This window comes from Chinchilla lanigera, unplaced genomic scaffold (assembly GCF_000276665.1).
Source record: "Chinchilla lanigera isolate Chin_1 unplaced genomic scaffold, ChiLan1.0 scaffold00004, whole genome shotgun sequence".
Lineage (NCBI taxonomy): Eukaryota > Metazoa > Chordata > Mammalia > Rodentia > Chinchillidae > Chinchilla > Chinchilla lanigera.
The window spans coordinates 29,415,140-29,440,389 of record NW_004955405.1 but is presented as its reverse complement, the minus strand read 5'-3'; positions in this window follow the sequence as shown (position 1 = coordinate 29,440,389).

The window sequence follows — 25,250 nt, the reverse complement described above, 5'->3', positions numbered from 1 at the left end:
TGTCAAAATCAAGCGATCCTCCAAAGGTAGCCATTTCAGCAGTTCATTAAGTGCTTCAAAATTCTTCGTGTGGTGGATTCTATTGGAAAAGAGCAACCACTTTAACAAACAACCTCGAGTTTTCATTGGTTTCACCACAAAGATTAGCACACACTTGTGTCTGATATCTTACAGTGCAAATGAGTAGGAGGAGGCTGTCAGTCAGGAACTCAAATTTCTTCTGTCTTGTGGCCCCCTGGCTCATTCACATAGCACATTTTCCGCTTTCAGGCAGCAGATGGGACAAGAGAATGAGTATCTTACATAGAGAAGGGGGTTGTGGAGGATGGGGATATAAAAGCAATCTGGCTATGTCTCATATACTTTCACAATTATTTTGTCATTCAGAACTCAATACCAGCCGACTGCTACCTGCAAAGTGGACTGAGCACACCTATATTCAAAGTGTGCAGCCAGTAAAAATGGAGAATATGGATAGTGGAGAAGATGAGCCATCTCTGCCTTTGACTCAAATTGGTTATCTGTCTCTCCTAAAATTCTTCTAGTGACAGAGAACTCAGTACTTTTTGAATAAGATAACATACTTCACCTTGAAACATTTTTGATAGTTAGTGACTTCTTTTTTATTGAGCTGACCAGTATTCGATTCCACTAGCAAGATAACATGCTACTTGAGAATGTGGGCTCTAGAGCCAGACTTCTTGAGTCTGTATCCCAACTCTGTCAACTGTGGGCAGTTCTTAGTTGTGCAGGGTCTGCTTTCTCCCAAATTATCCAACTATTGCCTGACTTGTGCCTAACACATAATAGGTTTTCAATAAATATGGGCTTGTCATAGATCAGTCTGTTCTCCTCCTGTAATCACAGAAATGCACCCTTGTTCTTGGATATTTGAAGGTCTTGCCCCTGTTCTGAGAATCTTCCAGAATCTTCAGTGTTGCTTGCATGACCTCATTTGGTAACCTTGTCCTACTCTGGTCACTGTTCTTAGATGGTGGTCCAGTGTGTCTGCACCACTTTGAAGAGTATGTCTCTCTCTCTCTGTCTCTCTATGTGTCTCTGTGTCTGTCTCTGTCCCTCTCTGTCTCTCTCTCTCTCTATTTTTCACTGGATCACAAGATCCTGGCATACTCTGACAAAAGGCAGAAGACAGGATTATGAAAACACCCTTGAGGCAATCCACTTTCTGGACTCCCTTCTGTCCCTCACAGACAGCAGCTTTCTCTCAATAAATTCTTCCTACCCTTAACCTCCACTGTTCCTAGAATTCACTCTTCAATTTTAGAGAATTTGAACTCAGCACTTAGGACATCTAGCAGGTGGAGAATTTCATTCTCCCATATCTTTTACAGGTCTTCCATTGAGATAATTGAATGGAGACATGGGGGGCTCAATGTTGAAGTCTCTTGCTCCTTTGGAATGCATTCTTAAGCACTAGAACATGTTCAGCCGTTACGTACTGAAAAAGAGCCATCTGATATTTTTCTGCACACAAGCATGGCCTATGTAACTCTTAGAGCCAAAACAGAATGCAGAGAGTCCCAGTTTCTTTGGATTTTGAAAATCCTCATGACCAAGCCTCTCAATTGATGTGGACAATGCTTTCCAAAGGATTCAGAGATAGTCCACATCTTTTTGGAGAGACAGATGCCTCACTGAAAGATGTCACCTCACTGGCTAAATTCCAACAGACTCTTCAACAGCTAACAGAAGCTCAGCTTAAAAGAAAGGGAAATCCCATATTCCACCTCAGAGATTTAATACTGGTAAACTTTCTTCCCTCATCATCTCCTTCCCTAGGACCAATCTGGGAAGGACCATATACTATGATCCTGTCAATCCCATCAGCTCTCAAGGTACCTGGGTACACCACACCTGACTCAAGTCCTAGGAACCAGAGACTGTCACTACGAATTAGCAACCATAATTGGAATACTCCTGCAAACTCATAGAAGACTTACGATTTTTGTTCAAGAAAGAAACAAAGTCTTCAGATAAGTAATCTAAGGTGTTATTCTTAGCCCTTTTACTAATTACTTTACTACTTAAGGGAGAATGAAATTCCTTTCTTAGGTGGGCACAAGAATATGCAGAGTCACTACAATAAACATCTTGCTGGATATGTGGCCTTCTCCCTTGTCAAGTTCATCTGGACTTCCCTGATAAGTATTCTCACTCCAAGGAGATGACTGGAATAAACTACAAGACTATATTGATGGATTATGAGAGTTCAATGGTTCATAATTTAGCCCACCACTACAAGGTAGCTGAGTGGCCTATAAACTATACTCTTAATGATCTTGGCACAATAGAATTTTGTCTAACAATGCCATTGAAGCCTCTTTAAAGGTTTTAGTAAGATCCTATTAAATAAAAGTAAGGGTCCTATTCTGAGGGCCAACAACCATAGATATGAAGATGGTTATTTTCAGATATAGGACGATTATCTATGGTTAGCCCCTAGTATAGGACATCTTAGTAGAATGATCTCCTTATGTTGGGAACAGAAAACTCACTCTTATTCTCATTGGCCCAACTCTAATAAATACTTGGGATGGACACCTCTTGAATAATGGATACACACAATAATAACTTTGTAGGTTGAATATTGGTTTGCAACAAACTGGTTTAATCACCCTGGAATTAGATGGGAAAGCCCCCAGTGGCACTCATTGGTCCTGTGAAACCAATTTGTGGCTCTGGCTACTTTGTGGATGGATAGGAGGATGTACACTGGGGTTTACATGGTTACAAGGTGGAAGTGTCAAAAGTATTGACAAATCCACAAACTTACCCCTCCTATGGCATTGATGGTCTAGAAGTGTGTTTCATTGTTCTGATCATTTGGCTTCTCTCTTTATACCTTCCCTGGGGTTAGAGGATGTCACGCAACACATTGAGGCCTTAACTAACTATACTCAGTGGACCTTAAATGACACTGTGGCTGGTCTGTCTCTTTCCTGAATGAAGTAGTGAAATTAATGAAGCAAACCATCCTCCAAAATTGGATGGCATTAGACATTCTAACTGCAACACAAGGGGGTACTTGTACAATTACAAAAGCTATGTTGTATGTACATTCACGATCCTTCTGCTAGTATCTCAATAGCTATTCAAAACATTAGATGACAGGTTAATAACAAATCAGGTTCTGAAATTCCCTGTACCTTCTTGTTATCCTCTCTGTGGAAAGCTATTACTGACTCCTCCTGGTGGAAAACTTTGTTGGCAATATTCATAGTTACCCTGTTGATTTTATTATTTGGCCCATGCATACTTAATTATCTCTGTGGACCTGTCTCCTTCAGACTTAAAGGTGTACATCTACCCAAGACAAAAACACCTTGCACCTGTCAAGGGTCTTTGGATAGACCCTCTGTGGAGTATCTCTGACTGCCTATCACAACTACAACCCTCTTTAGCTGGAAGTACCCAGATCGACCTTCACCCCTTGCCCTCTCATGGCAGCTAAGGGTACTTCTTCAGAGGAGGGAATATTATAGATAGCTAAGTTAGGTAGAAATATTGAAGATAGGAGAACAAGGATAGGTCCTTCAGAGGTCAATGCAGAAGACAACTGTGGCTGGTGGCATATTCACTGAAGGCCAGGCTTCAAGAAAAAGAAGTACTCACCCATGTACTTCTCCTAGATATGCTTCCCCTAGCAGTGATTGCTATCCTAAGTAGGCATCAATAACCTTGGGGACAAGGACAAAACCTTAACCCACCCCTTTCAGGAAAGTCCTTATCATCCCATGTGCACTTGCTAAGTGATTTGTTTCCCAATTTGATCCCCATTCAATATTACCCAGTGACTACACTTGTTGTACCCTTATTAGTTGAAGACAGTTTTGTCCCACCTCACAACCATCCTATAACCTGTTATTGGATCAATATTACCTAAACAACTATACTTAGGATCTTGTTGACTGATTATAGTTCCGTTCCACCTTAAGGCTGCCTCACCTCATAGCTTTTCTCAATGGACACTCTTGAGAAGTGGGGTTGGTGGGCAGCCCACTTTCCGGGCTCCCTTCTGTTCCTCTCAGACAGAAGCTTGCTTTCAGTAAATTCTTCCTACTCTTAAAAAAATAGGAAAACACCCTCACTATTAGCAGCTATACATCTATTTATTCATCCTATGGCTAAACTTGCTTTTCCACTTTCCACTTCACCCACTTGATACATATTACTCTTACTTTTAAATTTTGAATAAAATTTAAAATTTTTATATAAATGTAACTGATGAGTCAAATCTCTCATTTCTACAAGATGCTCTATCTTGAGGATATTGCAGGTGTATCTGTATATTTCTAGTACATTCTGGTTGAATGTAGAATGTATATCTTCTATATAGAGGGCAGCTGTACCTGTTGGACTCTACTGCAGTTTTCAGGGCAAGTAGGATTTACCAGTGCACAAAGGTGTGGACTGACTCATCTGGAAGTGCGATTTTTTTTTTTTGTTGAGTGCACAAGCAAAGGCAACAAGTTCTGCGGGTATTTATTAAACTGGTGTTTAGGATTTGTTTTTTAGTCTATTTTAGGAATGTTTAAAACAAACAAACAAACACAACACAACACAAAAACCCCACCAGCATACCCTTCCTTGGCATGAAGACTCACTTATGTCTTAGTATGGACTTCTCAGCCTGGTCTTCCTTGTGAGCAGGGTGATTGCGGGCATCTGTTGCCACAGAATTCAAGTTTGGGGAAGGAAAAGAGAGCAGACAAATTATGTGGCAGAAAATCCAGACAACATGGCAAATAGCCCTTTGGGTAAACTTTGCACTTAAAGAGCTCAACTAAATAGTCTGTAAGTCTCATCCTTGTGTCATAAACAAGCCCCAGAAACTTCAATGAGAACATTCTGGTTTTTGAATTACTTATGCTAAGTACCCTTTCTTACCCTCTCTTCAGATCAAGAATGGTCTTCTTTCTTTTCTTTTGCTTTCTTCTTTCTTTTTTCTTCTTTTCCTTTCTGCACTAGGGATTAAACCTAGAGCCTCACACATGTTAAGAGCGCTTTACCACTGAGCTGTACTCCAAGCCTTCTTTTATTTTACTTTGAGACAGGATCTCACTAAGCTGCCCCGGCTGTACTTGAACTTGTGATCCTCCTGCTTTAGCCTCCCAAGTAGCTGGGATTCCAGGCATGTGCCACCATGCTCAGCAAGAATGATGTTCTTTCTTAAAGAGTCCTCTACCACCATGACTTCTTGAGGCATCCTCTTTATGACTATGAAAGCCTCATCTTTCAGCCTGACCACCATGGTCCTTGTTTCGGTAGGTTTGTTTGTTTGTTTAACAAAGTTGGTCTTTGGTAGTGATTTGTTGAAGACTGATGTGTTAGCCCTTTCTGTAGTGAGAGCCACAAGAATAATAGTAATATTAACAGCTAATATTAATTATGCACATACTGTGTGTCAGGAACAAATTATGGAGCTGGTACTACATTATTATATATTATAGAACAAACTGAGGCACAGAAAATGTGAATAACTTTCCCAAGATTGCACATGACAGAGGTGGTTAAATGGGCACTGCTGACTGCAGAATGCAAAATATATCTCTATCCCTATCTCTGTCTCTGTCTCTATCCCTATCTCTATATCTCTATAATCTCCAACTCCAGCTCCATCCCTATCTATCTATCTATCTATCTATCTATCTATCTATCTGTCTGTCTCACATGAATGCCAACCTTATTAGTCCTTATTAGTCACCATTAATGCCAGAGGCTGCAAGCTCAGCTGTCAAACTGCCACAGTAAAATCTCAGATGACGTATGTCCCATACTTTTGTAGGGGGGACACTCTTCACTAATTCATTTCACTTTGACATATCATGCTTCAATAAGTGTGTACTAACTTGGTGACCAGTAAGAAGCTAAAATGATATTTTAATGATAAAACTATCAGCATAAAATGCAGAGCAATACTTCAGTTAGTGGCACTGCAAAGGACTCTGGGAGAGATCATATAGCTTTTTAACATGGTGACTTTAAGAAAAAAAAAAAGTGTCTACAAGACCAAGGCCATTAGTCTCTTTAGTTCACTTGGACTGGAGGTGGGGAAACTCCAGCAAACAGAACAACCCAATCACCTTCTCCAGCAGCCCACATACACAGATGATTTCTGAGAAGTGAACTGAACTTTTAGAGGTTTTGTGATCAGCTGCTGGATGACATCCGGCATCAGCCTAACCACTAATCTCAGATCTCACAGCAACACAGAAGGCCTGGAACCTGAAATAGTCCTGCCCAGAGCTCTTTTCACTTCTTATCACTTGAGCAAGAGCATATGGAGGAAAGGTGCCTGTCAGCCAACAGCTGCTAACTTTCGGAGAAAGGAGTGGAAGTGTGGCTGGTTCCATTTAATCATTCACTATCTATCCCAGCAGTAGCCACCTTTATCTGTAAATATTTCCTTCTACCCAAGAGTCTACTGGACTCTCTCAAGTTCACTTGTGCTGTGATGTTTTCGTAGGGTTTACCATTCAGTGAAATGCCCTTTAAACCCAACCTGTCTCCACTTTATTTTATTTCCTAAAATTTTCCTTTTGTAGAAACACATTGGAAGTTAATCCCCAAGACCTTGGGAGAGACACACACAAAAAAGGTTTTCAGACTTTGCTAAAAGATCTTCACTTTGCCTGAAGCCTTAGATGTCATCTGATCACAGCTCCCCATTCCGTGATCCCTTGACCTCAGTTAGAGATTCTCTCTACGTAAAGTGGATTACTCCTGAGTGAGGGCATAGTTGCCGCTGGTTTGCAGAGCTTCCATCTGCTATGGGGCCCACAGCCTGAGAAAACTCTGTTCAATAGGCGGCAGAGTGAACTTTCAACTAAAAATCTTACCTAAAGGAAATGCTCTGGATTTGCAACAAACAATTTACATAAAATAACAATAATAATACGGAAACCCAAGGCCTCATGTATGCGAAGCACACACTTTACCTCTGAGCTACACTCCCAGCCCTCAATAATGATTTATTAAGTGCACATTTCTGAATCACCTAAATGAGTGACTCATGCCCTAAATTTGATATAAAGAAACAACATGAAAATCCTTATTCTTCCCCTAACGTTTGCCACATGCTTCTTGAGTATAAATCATTCCAAATTCACAATTTTGTGGATTTACACTAGTGAGAAAACATGATTTTGGTAGAAATGGTATTTTAAGTTCAGAATTTTGAACACCCCACAGATTGGAGGTATGTGGTACAAAATGCCCTCATAGTGGTCAGCAGCAGCAATGAACCTCAGCTCTCCATCCATCCAGTGACCATGAGGGGTCAAAACCTAATTCTCTGCAATGCATTGATTTAATAAGCTATGGTTCTATCATGTTCAGTAGGCTGTTTGTGTTAAATGCATTTTTAACATGAAATATTTTCAAGCTATACTGGGTTTTCAGGACATGACTTCACTGTAAGTCAAGAGCATCTATAGTTGTGTAGTTATGTTCCCTTCATGAACAGTGTCACTGGAAGGATGTGGGCTGTCTGCAATGCCCAGACATTCTTGCTTTAAGCTTTGTGGGAGACAAGGGGTCAGATCTTCTTAAACTGAATTTAAATTAGACCAAAAGAAATCTTCAAACCCTGAAAAGAACCTTGCATGAGAGAATTTGTTCCCAAAAACCAAGAAGAAGCACTTTAACGCAGAGGAATCAAGGTTCAAGAGAATGCAACTGGTGAGACATCACTGATTATGTACGGCAGATGAGGCGTTCGCTTCAGTGAGAGAAATCGATCTGGCATGAAAGCAAGTTTGAAGGAGAGGAAGAGTAAGACAAAATATGTTGAAGAAAAAGAGGAAGAGGAGGAGCCATGACAACACCTGTTAAAGAATCAAAAGGCAGACCTGCCGGTCCCCTGCTCCCCCTTAGCAACTCAGTCTCAGGTGCTGTCCCACTTTGGTACCAAGTCAGAGGAACAGAGAGCAGTGAGACCACCCGAGAAGAGAAGTACATCCACATGCATCTCCCAGAAGCCTTAGCAAGAGACAGACACTGTGTTCATGTTGTAATCATTCACCCTCTTTGGACCTATGCATGTCTTGGGTGCACGGCTTCATTTAACTCTCAAACCCATAAGGTAGGCAGTGTTATCACCCTGCCCTGGTATCTTGTGGGCATTTAACCTTCTCTTTTGCCAAGAGATTGACCTGGCGCTTCCTTTCCAATTTAGTGGTCCTGGCACAGCTAACCCTTGTGTGTCAGCCCGTGTCCGGGTACCTCATCATTGCTGAGCCTCAACTCATGTACATGTAATTTCAATGTCACATTTCCCAGTGGGGCTATGCATTTACGTCTCTTACCACCAAACAGAAGATAGACCATTCCTTAGTCATAAACACCAACCTTACTGCTCACTGGACACACTGATAGTCACCCACAGATTAAAAACCTTTTACTAAAAGTGTAAATTCTGGGAAACCTGTGGAAAATCAATGAAGAAAGTTCTCATGAGATTTGATGATACTGGTTCAAAACATCTTTCATTTCTGATCAGATTGGAAATTGATATCATGCATGATGCTATTTTGAGCCATGAGTTTCAGGATTTTTTAAATGAAGTGAGGGGTTCTCCTGTAGTGTATCTCTGGGCCTTTTAACTGAGATGGAAGGAAATATCCCAAGATTGCTGAATTTGAATGGTATCTTTCAAGGAAAGAGTGCCTGGAAGAAAGTGTATCATTGAAATCCTATTACAGACAGAGGAAAGGGGGAAAAGCGGATTTAAATTTATGGAGTGTTGACTGTGTCAGGTACTTGGTTTAATACTTGGCTCACTTTATTTCCTTCATTCCTCCCCACAACCCTGTAGAGTATAAACATTCTATACACACATTGCCACCACCGCCCTGACTCATGGTACAATACTTTTCTAGGCTTCAAGACCTGTTGACTGATAGAGCTCAGATTTGAACCCATGTCCGGGCTCCTGTGACTGGACTGCACAGTCTACTAATGAATAAGGCTCTTTTTTGGGCCAGGGAATTGCAGAGTAACAGGACGTGTGGTCTGTATTCAGGAGGCCTACAATCAAGTTAACAGCTACGTTTAAAAGGCCAGTGCTCTGCAACCCATACTTGCAAAAAAAGGCTAAGTACTAGCAGAGGTACAGAAGCCCAAAGGAGCCATTAATTACGAAGACCTCAAGGGGTGGAGACCTCCTGAAACAAAGAGAAGGGCCAACTGCTCTTCAGGAAATGGGATCATCTTGAGTTAAGAAGATCCATGTTCAATTCAGGAAGCCAGGAAGTTGTAGCTTGATAACTGAGCCTGTGGACAGCTGAGAAGTTCCCCCCTTGCAAGTTGGGTTAGACTCTTGCTGCCCAGAGTGTGGTGTTAGTCCCAGCGCTGTCACTATCACCTGAATGCCTGATAGAAACAAAATCTCGGGGCCCGTGTCAAAGCTCCTCTATCAGAATCTTCACTATTATAAGACTTCTCATGTGGCTTGGAGGCCTATGGGTATTTGAGGAGGACTGCCTTGCAGAACTAGGTCCACCGCTCTTGGTCTTTTTTTAGATACCGAAATAAGATTGAAGTGAGACAATTTTTTTCTGACCTCCCATCCTCCCTCCCCCTTCCCTCCTCTCTCTGTAGAAGCCTAGGTGTCTTTGTAGAATGTGGGGGCTTCAGTGATACTCTCTCTCCACTGCCTTTCTTAAAGCCCCATATCTTTTTCCTGTAATTTCTATGTATTGTGTTCCTCTTCCATCTCCCTGGAATTCCGAGATTGTCTCACTCAAGAATATGAGCAAATATATCAAGCTGTACTCCAATACCTGGAAAACAATAACTCAGTCTCCTCCCCAGGAGGCAGTCTTAAACAGAGATCCTGTGTGTGAAGACAGTATTGAGTGCAATAGAGCATTGCTCAGATTCAGCAGTGGGCTTTAAAATGGCAGCTTGGCCCTCAGTGGGCCTGTTTGGAAAGACAAAATCTCAAGAAGAGAGAAGCAGTTCCAAAGTTTGGAACCTGCCTTGGGGTTTCCCTAATGTGCTTGCTCCAGATTCTTCAATCCTATGGCTTTTGTAGGTTCTTGGAACCCAAATCCCATTTATGAAGATTCGAGGTTCAGGTGAAAGGGAAAGAAAATATTGCATAAAAATAGAACAACAAACAAACAGAAAACAAAGCAAAACTGAGAGCTGTTCCAGTTTCTAACATGAAAGGTAAAAAATTTGGAAGTCACCACCCCTGTCCCCACAACAAGAAATAAACTGAGCTGAAAATCAGCAACTCTTCTTAGAGCCTTCAGAGAGCTGAGGTCACAAACTGCTGCCCTCAAACTAGAGACAGACAGGCAGACACAGAGAATTTCAACTTGCCAAAACCAGAAGTGCAGAAACAAAAGCCTCTGCAGAACCCAGTAACCTGAACTGTAATTGACAGACTGCTAGAGGCTTTGTGTAGACAAGTTTGAGAATTAAAACCTCTGGAGGCTGGATCTTAAGGGACCTCCCACACTTTCCTGAGTTTAACCTCCACGGTAAAGACTAAGGCAAAGATGATCTCCTGAGGGAGAAGGCGGCCATTTTAAAATAAACCGGAAGCAGTCTGTTCTCCTCAGTAAGGCCTCATCTCAGTAAGGGAAATGAATTCACTAGAGCCTGACCCACAGGGGTTTTACCAGAGGCCTAACCAAACTGAGGAGGGGAAGTACCCAACTCAACTTCACTAAAAGATTGAGGCTTAATTATAGGACTGTAAAATGCTTCTACTTCCTCTATACCCTGCCAACAAATCAGTAGTGCTCTTATAAAACTGCAAAAGCCTTAAGATTTTTTTCAGGAGAACCCAAAGCCAACCAGGGAGATGAAACAAAGACACAGAGATTTCAGCCTCTGACACCACGGCTACCACAAATTGCCAAAAATCCTGAAACCTGACAGTAAATTGGGTGGGGGTGGGATCTAGAATGAATATGTTCATTTCACTAGATAGAGACTCTGCTCACATAGAGTATTCTACCAGTACGTTCTGTGCTTAGAGCAAAGGCAAAAACAGCCACATGATTTGGGGATTTGGGGAGAGGGAAAAATCACCTTCCTGAGAGCTGTTTCTTCTTCAAACTTGATAGTTGTCATCTAGTCACAAGCAATTATTTATCTGCAGGTTTACCATCCTTTGAAATACATTACAGCAGATATATTACAGATTACAGAAACCAGTGGGTTTATTTGTTGCAAGTCATCCAGATTTCTGTGAAGGCTATATAGTTTATTGTGCTGATGACTTCAGTTAAATGATGCTAAATATTTGTGCTGATAATTTTACTATGACAAATCTTGCACATCCAAGTATTTCTACTGCTCCCTTCCTCCAAATTGCCTGAAAATGAATACCATGGGAAAAAGAAAGTTACCAAAGAGCTAAGGGCATGTACCTTCTAGCTCTGCTTCTGCCATGTATTTGTCATATAATCAGTGGAAAGCTTGGAGTCCTTTCTGGGGCTCAGTGTATCCATTCATGAAAGAGACAGTAATTGCTGGCCTGTTCCAGCCCAAGTTAGGATCATATAAAGTAGTAAAGTATCTTATCCTTGTATAGTTATCAAAGTCTGAAAAAGAAGTCTGTATGTGTATATGTACATAATGTAATGTGAGTAAAAACTCATTGGAACTAAGTATAATTCAGATACAACCTAAAAGTCAGTGCTCAAACAACATGAATATTTTAGCAGAAATCATGAGTTTCCCTAATTTAACTTTGTTGTTCTGATTTCTATACCGTCTCCTCCTGAGACTTCACATTCCAGCTCCTTATGTTTGGAAGGTATTGAGGGAGAAACAGAGTTTTGAAATTTGCAAACATCTTTGGGGCACTCTAGCTGGCTTAAAATTGGATGTGTATGGATTTTTCTCTGAAAGGAAATCAAATAAAATATTCTTGACATGGCAAATAAATAGTCATCCTTCCTGAGGGCAATGTTTTTAGGAGCTGAGTGTAAATAAATCAGAAGCATCCGTGGTGATTTTCTTTCCCCTACAACATAAAGGAAGTTAAAAATAAATCTCTCATCCCAAATGCAATTTCGATTTACTTAATTGTAAAGAATTGTGTAAAATGTTGGGGCCATTGGGGGATCACATGAGGCAGTCCACATCTGCCTAAAAATCTTAACCAATGAAATGGAACACACAAGTACAGGTTCGCTGAGCAAGAGCAAAGTATTCCAGTGACCCAGGAGAGGATAAGCGTGGAGAAGCATAAGCATTAGTCATCTCTCCCACACATGCTCAGGAAGGCAGGGCCTGCAAGCGGGAAGATAGCAGCAGGTTCAGAGTTGATTCTTGCCATTCATGTGTTAGTAGGAGGTGGTCTGAGAGCCCTGTGTATACAGGCTGGGGTCTTGGAGGCTTGAGGCTGAGTCTCTGAGGAGTGGACCTGACTAAAATAAAGGGAATGGATCAATACCAGGACTGTTCATGTTTTTGAAACAATGTAGGCTAGGATACAAATCCCCACAAGGCCATGCGCTCTGAACCAAGTGTTAAGGCATTCAGTTGCTGATGGGTTTGGGCCTATATTCGTGCTGTCTGGTAAACAGAAGAACAAAGTGGTCACGAAACTGGGTTCTGGAGTCAGACTTTTTAGGTTCAAATGCCTACTCATCTGTCAGACAGATTCTTAAGCTATTCTTCTTCAGTGTCCTCATGTATAAAATAGTCATGATGATAATGATAGTACCTAGCTCATGGAGTCATTTCAAATGTTAAAGGTGACAGTCTATGCCAAAGCCCCTAGACTGCATGCTGTCCATAGTAGTTATGGTTGAACGTGCTCCTTTCTTTCTCTGCTCTGTCCCAAGACTTCTCAGTTTTCTTTTCTCACTGCCAGAAGCCTCACTTGGCCTTAGCATCTTATGCAATAATCTAGGCTCTAAGCAATTCCTTAGTGTTCCTTGGGCCAACTTTATAAAGTATTTCCTAGCATAGTGTACCTATGGATCCTGGGGGACCCAGACTCAAGGAAGATCTTATCTAGTAGGGTTGAGCAGATCTCTCGGAAGTTTTGCATTTCTAGATGACTGCTGCTGAGGATCCAAGGACCACACTTTGAGTAGCCATCCTCTAGGTAACTGACTACTCAAATTGACCAGCAATTGTTTTTTTCTGGGCTACTACAATGGTTGAGTGATTCAATAAAACACTAATTGTTTATATTATACAGGCCACCGAGTTATCACTCGGTTCTAGAAATCTGGTACATTTTTTGCACACAAAAACTTAAAAATTAGTTACATTAATTCAAACTAAAGCATTTGTGAGAAATGACACCTTCAGGTGTGACACAGACAGGGAATAATTTGATATCTAAAGAAGTCTAATCCAAAGATAAAATATGCAGCTGGAAATTTTAGGTTTTGACATGTGTGTATGTGTGTGTGTGTATATGTGTGTGTGTGTGTGTGTGTGTGTGTGTGTGTGTGTGTAGATACTTTGTTAGCAGGACAGAAGATACTAGACAGGACCTTTACAGTGGCATCCTGCCCAGTGGCTTGCTGGTCAAAGGGAAGAGAGCACGCAGACAAAAATTTGTTCCATCAACGTTCAATCAGACAACATTTGAAAGAGGGTCTTTGCAGATGTAATTAGTTCATTTGAGGTCGTACTGGATGAAAATGGGCCCAAATCCAAATGACTTGTGTCCTTGTAAGAAGTGACACACAGACAGCCCAGAGAGGAGATCAGAAGACAACAGAGAGAATGACATATGACAATTGAGGCAGAATTTTGCTGCCACAGACCAAGAACTACAGTGCCACAAGGCAAGAAACTCAGTTCATTCAATTCGCAACTCAGGTTGTCCATTGAAGGCTCAGGCTCCTCTGCAAGGACTTCACAGTCTCTCTCCTGGACACAGCAGATCTCAGAGCCCCTAGACAGTCATTGGGCCGGGATTTCTCAACTACTCCCATACAGAAAAGGATGTGGTAATGTTCCTTCCAGAACTCTTTAAGAGTTAAATCTGTAGCTGAGACCATCTGGAAGCACAAGTAGCCAGAATTTGGGTCATAACTCAAGACTTTGGTTGTAGCTTAAAACTAAAATTCTGGTCATAACCCAAGTTGTTCATATGTCAGGCTGGTCATAATTGGGGTCCACTGTACCAGGACTGGTGTGATGGGCACATCAGAGGCTGAGAGAGGGATTTAGAACACCCCTTTTTGTTTCTGGTAAATGAGCTAGCGATGGGTAAATTAGCTGCCTATATGGGGATGATACCAGAGCAGGCATCCTGTCCTCTGCTTTGAAGATCAATAGGGACAGCAGGAGGGGAAGGGACAAACTGTTTTGTTCCAGGACTAATCTCTTCACTGTAAGAAAAATTGAATGCCCAGGGTCCAACTGTGCAGCTTTTACATCTGGCCAAATCCCTCAAACACAATTGCATAAGGTAAGGTCTTTTTTGGCAGGTAGAAAAGGAGACCTAGAAATGGGGGAGACATGGGGCAGACAGTGCCCTGGGGGTGGTTCCCTTGGACAGGCTCTCATGAGGGTGGGAGAGACTCTTGGGAGGTAAAGAGAATGCAGTCAGTGAACAGAATGGAAGCAGTCCAATGTGTCCACGCTATTTTAACCTCCTCACAAGAGCACTGGCTCTGTGCTTCTAGTCCCTGCACAAGACTCCTCCAAGGCTTTCACAACTCCAGACAATTTGGAAACTTCTGCTCTGACTTGTTAAGAGCCAGAGATCCACATTTATCTCAAGCAAACATACTCAATTAAGGAAAATGTACTCCCCACCCATGATTATTCTATATCCAGAAACACTGGTTAAACACAAGACCTTCTGCCAAAAAGAATCTTCAGTCTGTTTAAATGGGATGAGGAAAAGGCCTAAAATTATTCTTTTCCCATTTGTAGCCCAGTGCATCAAGATTTCCTTTCTCCCACTGCATGATTTCATGTAGTGTAGTACCTTCAGAAAGCACATATTATTTACAGAAATTAAAATGTCCTATCAAGGTGCTCTAAACTAGACTTCTGGTTGGCTAAAGTTGCATGAAAATTACTTTACCAAGTCCTGGAAGGATTTGTGAAATTCTTAGGAAATGTAAGTCCCTATCTCTATCTACTGTGGACAGTAGTATCAGATTTGATGTTGAAAGAAACTTTTTGAGTTTAAGATGTGTCCAAGTGCTGGGGATTTAGCTAGGGCTGGGGATTTAGCTCAGTGGCACAGAGCCTGCCTGGCAAGTGCGAGGTCCTGATCGATTCCCAGTACTGGGAAAACAACAACAACAACAACAACAGAAAGATGTGTCCATTGCCAACAGCCTTGGGGAAAAACATATCTTAAAAGTTTCTGAGTCTCAATTTGTTACACACTGAAATTACTCTGATGTTTGCAGAGAACACTTGATAATAGATTTGTAAGTCATATAAGAGATTAGCTAAACAGAAGATTATTCTGACTCATCATCTACACATAGGGCTGATGAAGACAGAACTTCACACTGACCAGCAACATTGTTTTTATCATCAGCAAAGCCCTGCTTCCTTTCTGTAAGATGTCCTCTTTCGCTGGTTATTTGTGTTGCCTGAACTGTATTTAAATGGCCCAGGCCTATCTCATTCTTAGCCAAATATGGGCTGATTTGCAACATGCCCTATACCTGTCAGTAGCATTTTGCTTTCTGACTTTAGCGCTCCGTGCTTACCTTTGTCTTTATTAGCAATTGGGAAACCCATGGTTTTAGTTCTGGAAGTTTCTGGTGTTGCTGGAGTTTGAACCACAGTCTCCCTCTTCCTGGTGATTCACACTGACCTAGTGCTTGGATGCTCATTCCCACAATACTTCTGATCCTGCCACATGGCACAGTCATCGTGGCCATTATCCACGAAGTGGACAGTCATGCAACAAGATGATGTGAACCCAAAACAATAAAATACTTGGAGCACTGCATAGAGAAAATGAGATATTTATTTTAATATTCATTTAAAACTTTGAAAGCTCTGTAGAAATGGATTCAGATAAAATGCTTTCTTCACGTCATGAGAATTTTTGACCAAGAGAACCCAGTTGTGTACTTCTCTAGGAGGTTTTTCAACCTTCTAGGCTTCTCTCTAGGCTTTCAGACTTATGGGAGACTCTATGTTCATTTCTTCAACAAATATTTTTCAGCACCTAAGTGTTATGTAACTAGTACTCTTCTAAATAGTACTCTTCTAATACTCTTCTAATAGTACTAATACTCTTCTAAATAGTACTCTTCTAATATACTGGGTATAGCACAAAGGTAAATAAGAAAGTAAGAAGAACTGAGCTCATAGGTCCCATATTGCAGTAGTGGAAACCAACCATAATAAGCAAGAGAACGAGTGTAATCATTCCAAACTGAATTCATTTTATGAAGAAGGTGAGGAACAGAAACAAACAGGGAAATGGCAACTTTAAATCTTCTTTCTGAAAAGACCTTTTCTGAAGAGGGACATTTAAGCTCAAGCCAAAGGATGAAAAGGAGCCCCAGATAAATCCCAAGGGGAAGAATTTTCTGGAAAGATCTGCCTGTGGCATCAAATAGCAACTGAAGAGAGAGGTGTGTCGCTGCAGTGAGGTAAACTGGGGAGAACTGAGAGAGGGGGCAGGATCAGAGCCTACGGGACCTTAGAGGGGCCAAATGTCTGGATTGTACTATAACACTGATTGTTAGCCATTGAAGGAAATTAAGTGCCTAAAAATGAGTTGGGGGTGGGCAAGAATGAAAATAGAGAAGCAGGTATGAAGCCATTACAGTGTTCACAACAAAGGTGATGGTAATAGCAGAAGTAATTGGACAAAACCAGACACAATTGAAATTCCTTGGTGTTACACCAAATAAGACTGAACAAGACTTGCCTATTTCTGCATCCCTATTCCTTAGCAAATTATCTAGGTCATGGTAGACACTCAATGAAAATAGTTAGAACTGATCTTTCTTGGGAGATCTAAATGCTAGATGTCCCAAACTGGTTATCAGGAAAGAATAGATGAGTATAGTATAAAAAAATTAATTAATAATTAATTAATAAAAAGATACTTTACAGGATGCATACAGGGGAAAAAGAAGACAAAAATTTCATTTTGGAGAAGCTGAGTGATGACTTTTTCATCAGCAGATCAAGGTTAAGGTATTTATATCCCTTCTCCAGGCATATTTCCAATAATTGTCTGAGGAAGTCCCAGGCGAACAAAGGCTGAATGGAATATTGCATGGTGAATAAGGAATAGGGCTGTATGTAGAAAAGACATTTTTAAAGTGAACTTGTGATTTAGAAAGGGATTTTTCATCATCTCCTTGGCTGACTTTGAAGAAGGAGCTTAAAAATAAAGAAAAGACTATCAAGCACATTGTCTGAAAATTATAGAACCAAGTGATTCTGTCTTGGTACATTGATTTAGATATTACTGAAGGCCTTTGGTTAGCACTGTTTTAGCATTAATATCACATTTACCCAGACACATTCTTTTTCAACAGACTGCTAAATAAAATCGAGATAGACAATATAATCCTTGCATAGATTTTAAATAGGAAGCACAGATACTCTTATACTTCAGAGTGGTGAAGTTGGATGAAAATGCAGGAGAAGTATATATTTAAATACTAACCCAAGTAATTGCAAGCACCCATACTTTTTCAGCACTTGTGGCTTAATTTGGGATGTTTAGAAATTTGGGACATTTTAGAAATTCTGACATTCTCAGGAAGGGGTTTCAGTCCTTCATATTTATCCCTACTGTTTTTGTTTTTTTTTTTTGAAATGCAATTTATGGACTACTTTTTAAGCTCAGCTACTCCTCATGTAGTTTTGAGTGATGCCTTCTAAATTCCCTCTAAGTGAACTTAAAAATAAAATGCACTTGCCTTTGTGGTAATACTACTTGGAAGCTTAAAATGGCATTCATGAGTTTAGTCTTGCTAAACTCAGCTGCATTACTTTGTCTCCAGAGCATGATTGAAGGGTGGGCTTTGCTCCAACAATGAGCTAAACTGTGGACCTCTCTGCTCCGTGGGATTGGAACAGTGCTGGCTGTGGATTCTGTTTATTCTCTGTCCCTCACCTTGGCTCCTTCCCTACCTTTTAAACCAAATGTTATCTGAAATGTCAATAGCTTTGCAAAAGGAATGCATGTCCATTAAGGGAAGACTCAGCTATTTCAAGGCTGAAAGGAAATAATAATAGCTTCTTAAAGGAAAGAAGGAATACTTCTAAAGCATTGACCCGTGGTACCAGTAAACATTGACTTGTAGGTTAAAATGTCTTTTGAGGGGTCTCTCAAGTCAGGCATCTACCTTTCTGTTGTCTTTATGCTATGGCAAGCTCTGAACCTAGGACTTTCTTCGCAGGCATTTCTATACACAGTGTGGGAGCCATTTCCTCTGTAGGACAACTTTCTCTGTAGCAGGATTTCTTCTAAAAATGAACTGGACATTCTTACTTCACTTTACAACCACGCTGTCACCCTCAACCTGGAATAAAATAATAAGATGTTATATAGCCCATTTATTAATGCAAAGTCCACAGTAACTATGTCATTTCCTTTGAATGTTTTTTTCATGGCTTCCCCCCACTTCTTTAGATGGAATCAGTGGCTCCTTTCTTTGGGTCAGGAATATGTTCCTGTTCTTTTCCCCTCCTACACATAATATTTTATTATATATAATCATATTCGGTAAGCCCCCTTATCAGTTTTCAGATTCTTTGGATTCAGTTTTTTTAGTGTGACCATAGTCCAAAAACATAAAATGAAAAATTCCAGAAATAAACAATTCAGAAGTTTTAAATTGTGCATTGCTCAGAGTGATATGATGAAATCTCACAGTATTCCATTCCATCTTGTCTGAAAGAGGAATCATGCCATTGTCCAATATACCCACTCTGTGTATGTTACCTACTTGTCACTCAGTAGCCATGTTTGTTACCCAGTTGACTATTGTGGTATTGCAGGACTTGTGTTTTGCCTTATGCAGCAGCCCAACACTATATTATAATGTCTACAGAGCTCACCTTCCTTCATCTCTGCACGTAGGCATTGTGTCACCTCACAGTAGCACAAGAAGAAAGGTAAGTACATACAATACAATATTTTTATGGATAGAGAGACTACATTTACATAACTGTTATTACCTTTCATTGTTATAATTGTTCAACTTTCTTGTTTTCTTTAGTATCCATAGTTGCAGTAATCAGTTGGGGGTCTTAGGACCTACCCACCATAGATAAGGGGTGGCTGAACCATGCTGTCTGTCTTTCCTGCTAGTCTTCCTGAAAGAAAGGACTATGCTTTGTCTGTCATTTTACCCTCAGACGCATGACACAGATGCTGTTTCAGGGCTCTACTCCCATGGCAAGATCAGGAATGCTTCTCCACTGCAAGAATCCCTGATAAGCCTCCCCCTTCCCTCAAGGCACCATAAATTAGTGACTCACCCAGCAAAACTGGCACTCAAACCCACCCAGTCTTCACAGTTTCAGATCCTCAAGAGGAGTGTGGAAGTTTTCATGGAAACGCACATACACTCAACACTACCATCCACCTACCACTGTTCCAGCAAAGGTAAAAAAGGGAGAGACGTGGTCCAGGATCCTCCATGCCTAGCTTGGGACTTCCGCTTGTAGCTTGGGAAGAAGCACTGTCAAAGCCCCTCCGCCTACACCCAGAACACAAGCCAGGTACCGAGGGAGTGAGCTTTGTGCATTCCTTCTGTTTTTATTACATTCAAGTGACACTTTGCCTTAGAATCCCACAGCTGTAGCTGAAGAGCACAGGATCCAATAGATTGTGCTTATTTTAAAATAACATCCTTGAGTTAATCATCACCATTTGTGAATTTTAAGCAGCAAACTCAGAAAGCCAGAAGTCAATGCTATCATTTCAAAAAAAAGACTCCTAGTCAGTTGACTTTCTTACCCAGAAGGTCACACCCCTGAAAACACAGCCATTAAAACTTCACTTCAGAACAACTTCCTGTATTATTACCAGGACTCGTAACAAACATGATTTCTAACCTAATCCTGCCAGAAGGAGAGTGGCCCCTTTAAAGTGGATCTTCTGATGTCACTGAGGACCATGCCCAATCAGCGTCTGGCCAACGAGTGAATGGAACCAATGAACGGCCATCTGCACTGGCCTGATTCTCTTCCACTTCATGTTCTACCTGATCACTTCCCGACAGCACAGGCTGTCAAGTATCGCATGTCCACTACCCCAGATTGATAGTACTTCTGGAAGGCTGCAAGCCTAAAAAGAGAACTTGGCTATTGGGTCACAAAATTGTACTAGAGAAGTTTTAGACTATTTTATAACAATTCTCTCTCTCTCTTTCTCTCTCTGTCAGGGAATTGAATCCAGTGCCTTCACCCTAGGCTTAATCTTGAGATTAAAGTCTTACTAAGTCTCTAAATTGCCCAGTTTAGGTTTGAACTCTAGATCTTCCTGCCTCAGCCTCCCAGAATGCTGGGGTTATAGGTGTGTGTGCCACCACACCCAGTTCCCAAAGGTGATTTTTGTTTGTTTGCATGTGTGTTTGTTTGTTTGTTCAAGATAAGAATGTCTCTGTGTAGTCCAGGCAGGCCTGGAATTTGCAGCAATCCTTCTGCCTCAGCCTCCACAGTGCTGGGTTTACAGGTATGCACACCATGCGTATCCAGAAAAGGTGACTTTTGCTGATGTTTTAAAATCTGTTCCTTCCTCCCTGTCTCCCTTGTTCCCTTTCTTCCTTTCTCCTTCCTTTTCTACATTTCTTCCTTCCAATTACTAGACTTACATATATTTACAAATATTACCTTATACAGTCCTCACAACAATGAAATACTATATTTATAAATATTATCATATAGTCTTCACAACAATGCAATATAAGTATTACTATAATTAATTTTTCAATTTGGAAAATTAAGGCTCAGTGATATCAATTTTCTAGGGTCACACAATACAGCCAGAATTCAAACCCAGGACTGAAAGATTCTAAGATCCATGGTCAATTCACTTTATCAGTTTGTTTCTGATATCTTTAAAAGTTATTGCTGAAAATGGTAAGAACTTTTGAGTATTTTAAAAATCAATTTTAAATCCCAGCACTCAGGAGGCCGAGGCAGAAGGATCATTGTGAATTTGAGGCCAGCCTGCACTACAAAGTTAATTCAAGCCTGAACTGCATAGTGAAACCCTATCTCAAAAACACCAAAAGAAAAAAAAGAATCGATTTTAAAGCTAATGAAAAAGAAGAAAAGAATTGAAAAATATGTGATAGATTAAGGAGACAGCATATTTCTATAGCCCTAAGCAAAAGACAGAGTAGAAGAAAGTAGAATTGAGCAGATTGAACGTTAGTTGCTTCAAGATTGTTTTTGATATATTATAATGCTTGATCATGTGTCCCGCAAAGCCATAATATAATTATCTGGATGTGATCATTTGACAATGAAATGCAATTCTGAGTGTACTTTGATATTCAAGGACAGCAATGATGGCCTCCAGGGACAGAGAATAAAAAACACAGACGGGGCAGTTGGGAAGGGATGCCACTCACAGAAAAGCCCAAGACGCTTTACATCTGACTTCCCTGACCAGCTCCTTATCAATTAGTGTGTGCTCCTTTGAAGATAAAAAATAATGAAATGTTTGCATTTCTGTTAGGGATTTGCAGATGAATGGATGACTGCTCAAAGGATTGAATGTTCTCAGGACGAGATCCAAAATCCTTAACTAACTGTCCTAGAAATCCTCTGAGATTGAGTTCTCCAACTCAACCCCTTCCAGCCTCCTCTCAGACCCTCAGGGATCTCTGGCTTTTGGTTTTTCTCTGTTTTGCCCAGAGAACCACCCTTCTACTGCTTTAAGATCTCTACATTTTGTTGTCTTCCCTTTACCCATCCCACACCCACTTCTTTCTATCACCTAAGCTGTTTTCACCTCTTCTTTATCCTTCAGGCCCTAGTTTACAGGTTCTTTTGCTTAGAGAGGTCCACAGATAGATACACATACACAGGCCAGGTGTATCTCCAACCCTGGCCTGATGTTATACTTTGTGTCTAGATGTCTCCCATGCAGTCATGGGACAGGCTTCTAGAGGTTCTGATTGATGCATTCATGGGATAGGCTTCTAGAGTTTTTGATTGATCCATGGTCCAAAGCTGGGATTGTGCGTGTGAGTGCTACACCTATCCTGGGGTAGATAGCTTGCATACACTATAAGGGAGGGAAAGAGGCTTGCTCTCTGCCTCTCCCCTTGTGCTCTTGCTGCTTTTGCTGTCTTGTGCCACCTTGAAGTGTTGCCCCTGTGCCCTGCCACCCTGCCTTGGAGCCAGCTGAGTATGCACTGAAACCTCCTTAAACTGTGAACTACATAAACCTTTCCGTTTTTACTTCTGCGCATTAGGCATTTTGTCTCAGCAACAAGAGAAAAGTAATCAAGACTCCTGAGTACTTCCTTGTAAGAGCCTTGTTCCTGGGTCAGTATTGTCATCTGGTACCAAGAGCAGGGTTTAGGAAGGCATGCCTTGAACAGCTTAGGACTAAGTTCATCTCAATTTAGTGTTTAATTGGAGACACTGATGTTATAGAAAGCCCTGGATCCAGCCAAAGTTTTAAGAGGTCAAGAAAAAGTCATGTGGGGCAGAAGCATAGAATGAGATACTTAGTATATTTGAGGGAAAAGGACTATAAAGATCGCTAAATTCATTTTCACACTGCAATAGGCAAGGTAGTAATGATTCTTCACCTATCTCTTCATCCTTTTTCAACATAGGCAAAAAGGATTCAGGCATGTTGCACCATGTTCTGCCTATCTGGCATGTTCTGCTACGGTCAGCTCAAGATAAGACACGGGGCATTTTAGAGAAGCCACAAGACCGTGCTACCAACCCTTTTCATCCAGTCTATGAGAGACATCTTGACTGATCATAGCTTCAGAAGCATCCTCTACTTACCAGCTGTCTGAACTCAAGCATGAATCAGCAGTCTTAAGGTCTGCAGCAGTTATTTCACAGACGTGTGAGGTTGGATCACAGGCTTCTGAGGAAAAGGCATTTTGTAAAATTACTCCATTTGAAAATAACAGGGCAATTTGTGTTAAGATCAAAGGCAGATTTCAAAGAAAAGACCTCCCTGAATATTTTTCCTTATTCTGACATCTGACATGTATAGAAATACAACTGCAAACCCAAAGGTTGCTTAGAAAAATACAGTGCTTCATGGAACTCAGAGGTTTGAACCAAATGACTGCCTTTTTTCTAGCAATGACCTTGGGTAAACCACTGGATCTCCAAACCTCAGTGCTAATATCTGTTAAATGGAGCCAGCCCTTCAACTAACACCTGTACGGTAGTGTCTTCTGTGTGTGAAATGGTGTGCATGGAGAGACAGCCACCTATATCAAGTTCATACCATGTTCTGGGTGCTTTACCTCTATGATCTCTCCCAATCCACAGTGCATCTCTTTGACAGACCTTGGAAGCCCAGGCGTGGCGAGTTCAACAACATAGGGAGTGGAAAGATGGGGACTAAAGTTATGTCCGTTGACCCCCTCACCTTTGACCCACCTCCTTAGCGTCGCCCAAGCAGATGGGTGAGAAAGGGTTTGAAAACGCTGGAGGGCTGCGTGTGTGAGCACTCCTGTTTTGGTATGCAGGTTGAACTGGATTTATGCTCTCCTCCTAAATTTTTTCTCTTTTCTTCTTATCTTTTTCTCCCTTGTTAGCATGAAGTACAATACTGTCTTCACCTGCTGGAACTGCCTGGAAAAGACATGTGAAAGAGCTTGCAATAACTTTGCCTGCTTGCCTGGCCAGTAGACACTTTGAGGGTGCACTTACTCTCCTGAGCACGGTGTATCTTAAATGGCCTTGGGTATTTGCAGTGTTGGCGATTTCAGATGCTGTCGTCTCAGATCCCTGTTTTCTCCCCGTGACTGCTGGTTGGCTCATTCTCCCACCAGCAGGAGCCTGCATCTTGTCAATATTCATCAGCAGGAGTTTCTTCTAACTCTTACTTATGTTGCTTTGTGATGAACTCAAATTGGCTGGACCAAAACTGAGAGTACATGAGGTCCAGCACCATCGGTCATAATAAAGTGATGAGAAGCATGAATGAGCAAATGCATTGCTTAGTGAATGGAAACTGGATGGAGAGACAGACAGATGAAAAAAGATGGACCAACTGAAGAGCTTAGTTTTCTCTCTCAGGGTGATATTTTCCACTGTAGATGGATACAGTTTGCTATAGTGTTAATGACGGTATTGGCTGGAGTGACCATGTAATGTACTGGCCAACTTGTTACTTTTCAGAGTATCAGGAGACTTTTCAGAGTATCAGGAGACGTTAATCCTACACCCAAGATGACTGCTTTGTGCAAACCAGGATATATGGGTTTGGTTGGGCCATCTGGTATTGCCCACTTCACCCATCTTGCTCACTGGCAGTTGTCTAAGTGAGATACAAGATGGGTTGCACTGTGGCCTGATGAATAATCTCAGCTCAATAGTGGTGATCTGCCTTCATCCTGACCCTGCTGTCCTGCCATGAAGCTTCATTTCCTTAGATGTGGACACCAAGTGTTGGATTCTGCAATCAAATAGACTTGGGTTTGAATTCTAGCCTTGCCACTTTCTAGCTATGGGATTTGGGCAAAGGGCTTGAACCTACCAATCATCCAACTTCTCAGCTGTGAGGCGGAGCTAATGCCAGCCCTGTGGTCATTATGTGGATGTGCTGAAGTGATGCGGGCAAAGTGACTAGTTAGTGTGGCACATAACAAGTGTTTGGTACTGTACATGTTTGCTATGTGATCACCTATTTACTGCTAAGGAAATAGCAGCTTTGTTATAACTCTGTTAAAACAGAGTTTACTGCTAACGAAATAGCAGAGATGTTATAACACAAGGCCATTGTATTTTACCTCCGTGGTCAATAAATAACTAGAATGACATCTTTCTTCCTTTCCAGTAAAATTAATTCCATTTCCCCCTTTCCCCATACTCTCACACTCCTGGTATAATGTTTGCAGTTCATGATTGCCAACATATGTATTTCCTCGTCTTTCTTCTCCATATCACCGGGTGACAAGCACTACCTAGCACATGGCTTATGCCCAGTAAATAAATATTCACTGAAGTAAATTGAGAGGGCAATTTGCAAAACTCACCCCAACTCATTTCCACTTGGCTAAATAAATGCATTGCTTTGCACTGTGTATTTGAAACAACCCCCATTTAATCTTTTTTGGGGGGAGGAAGGATTT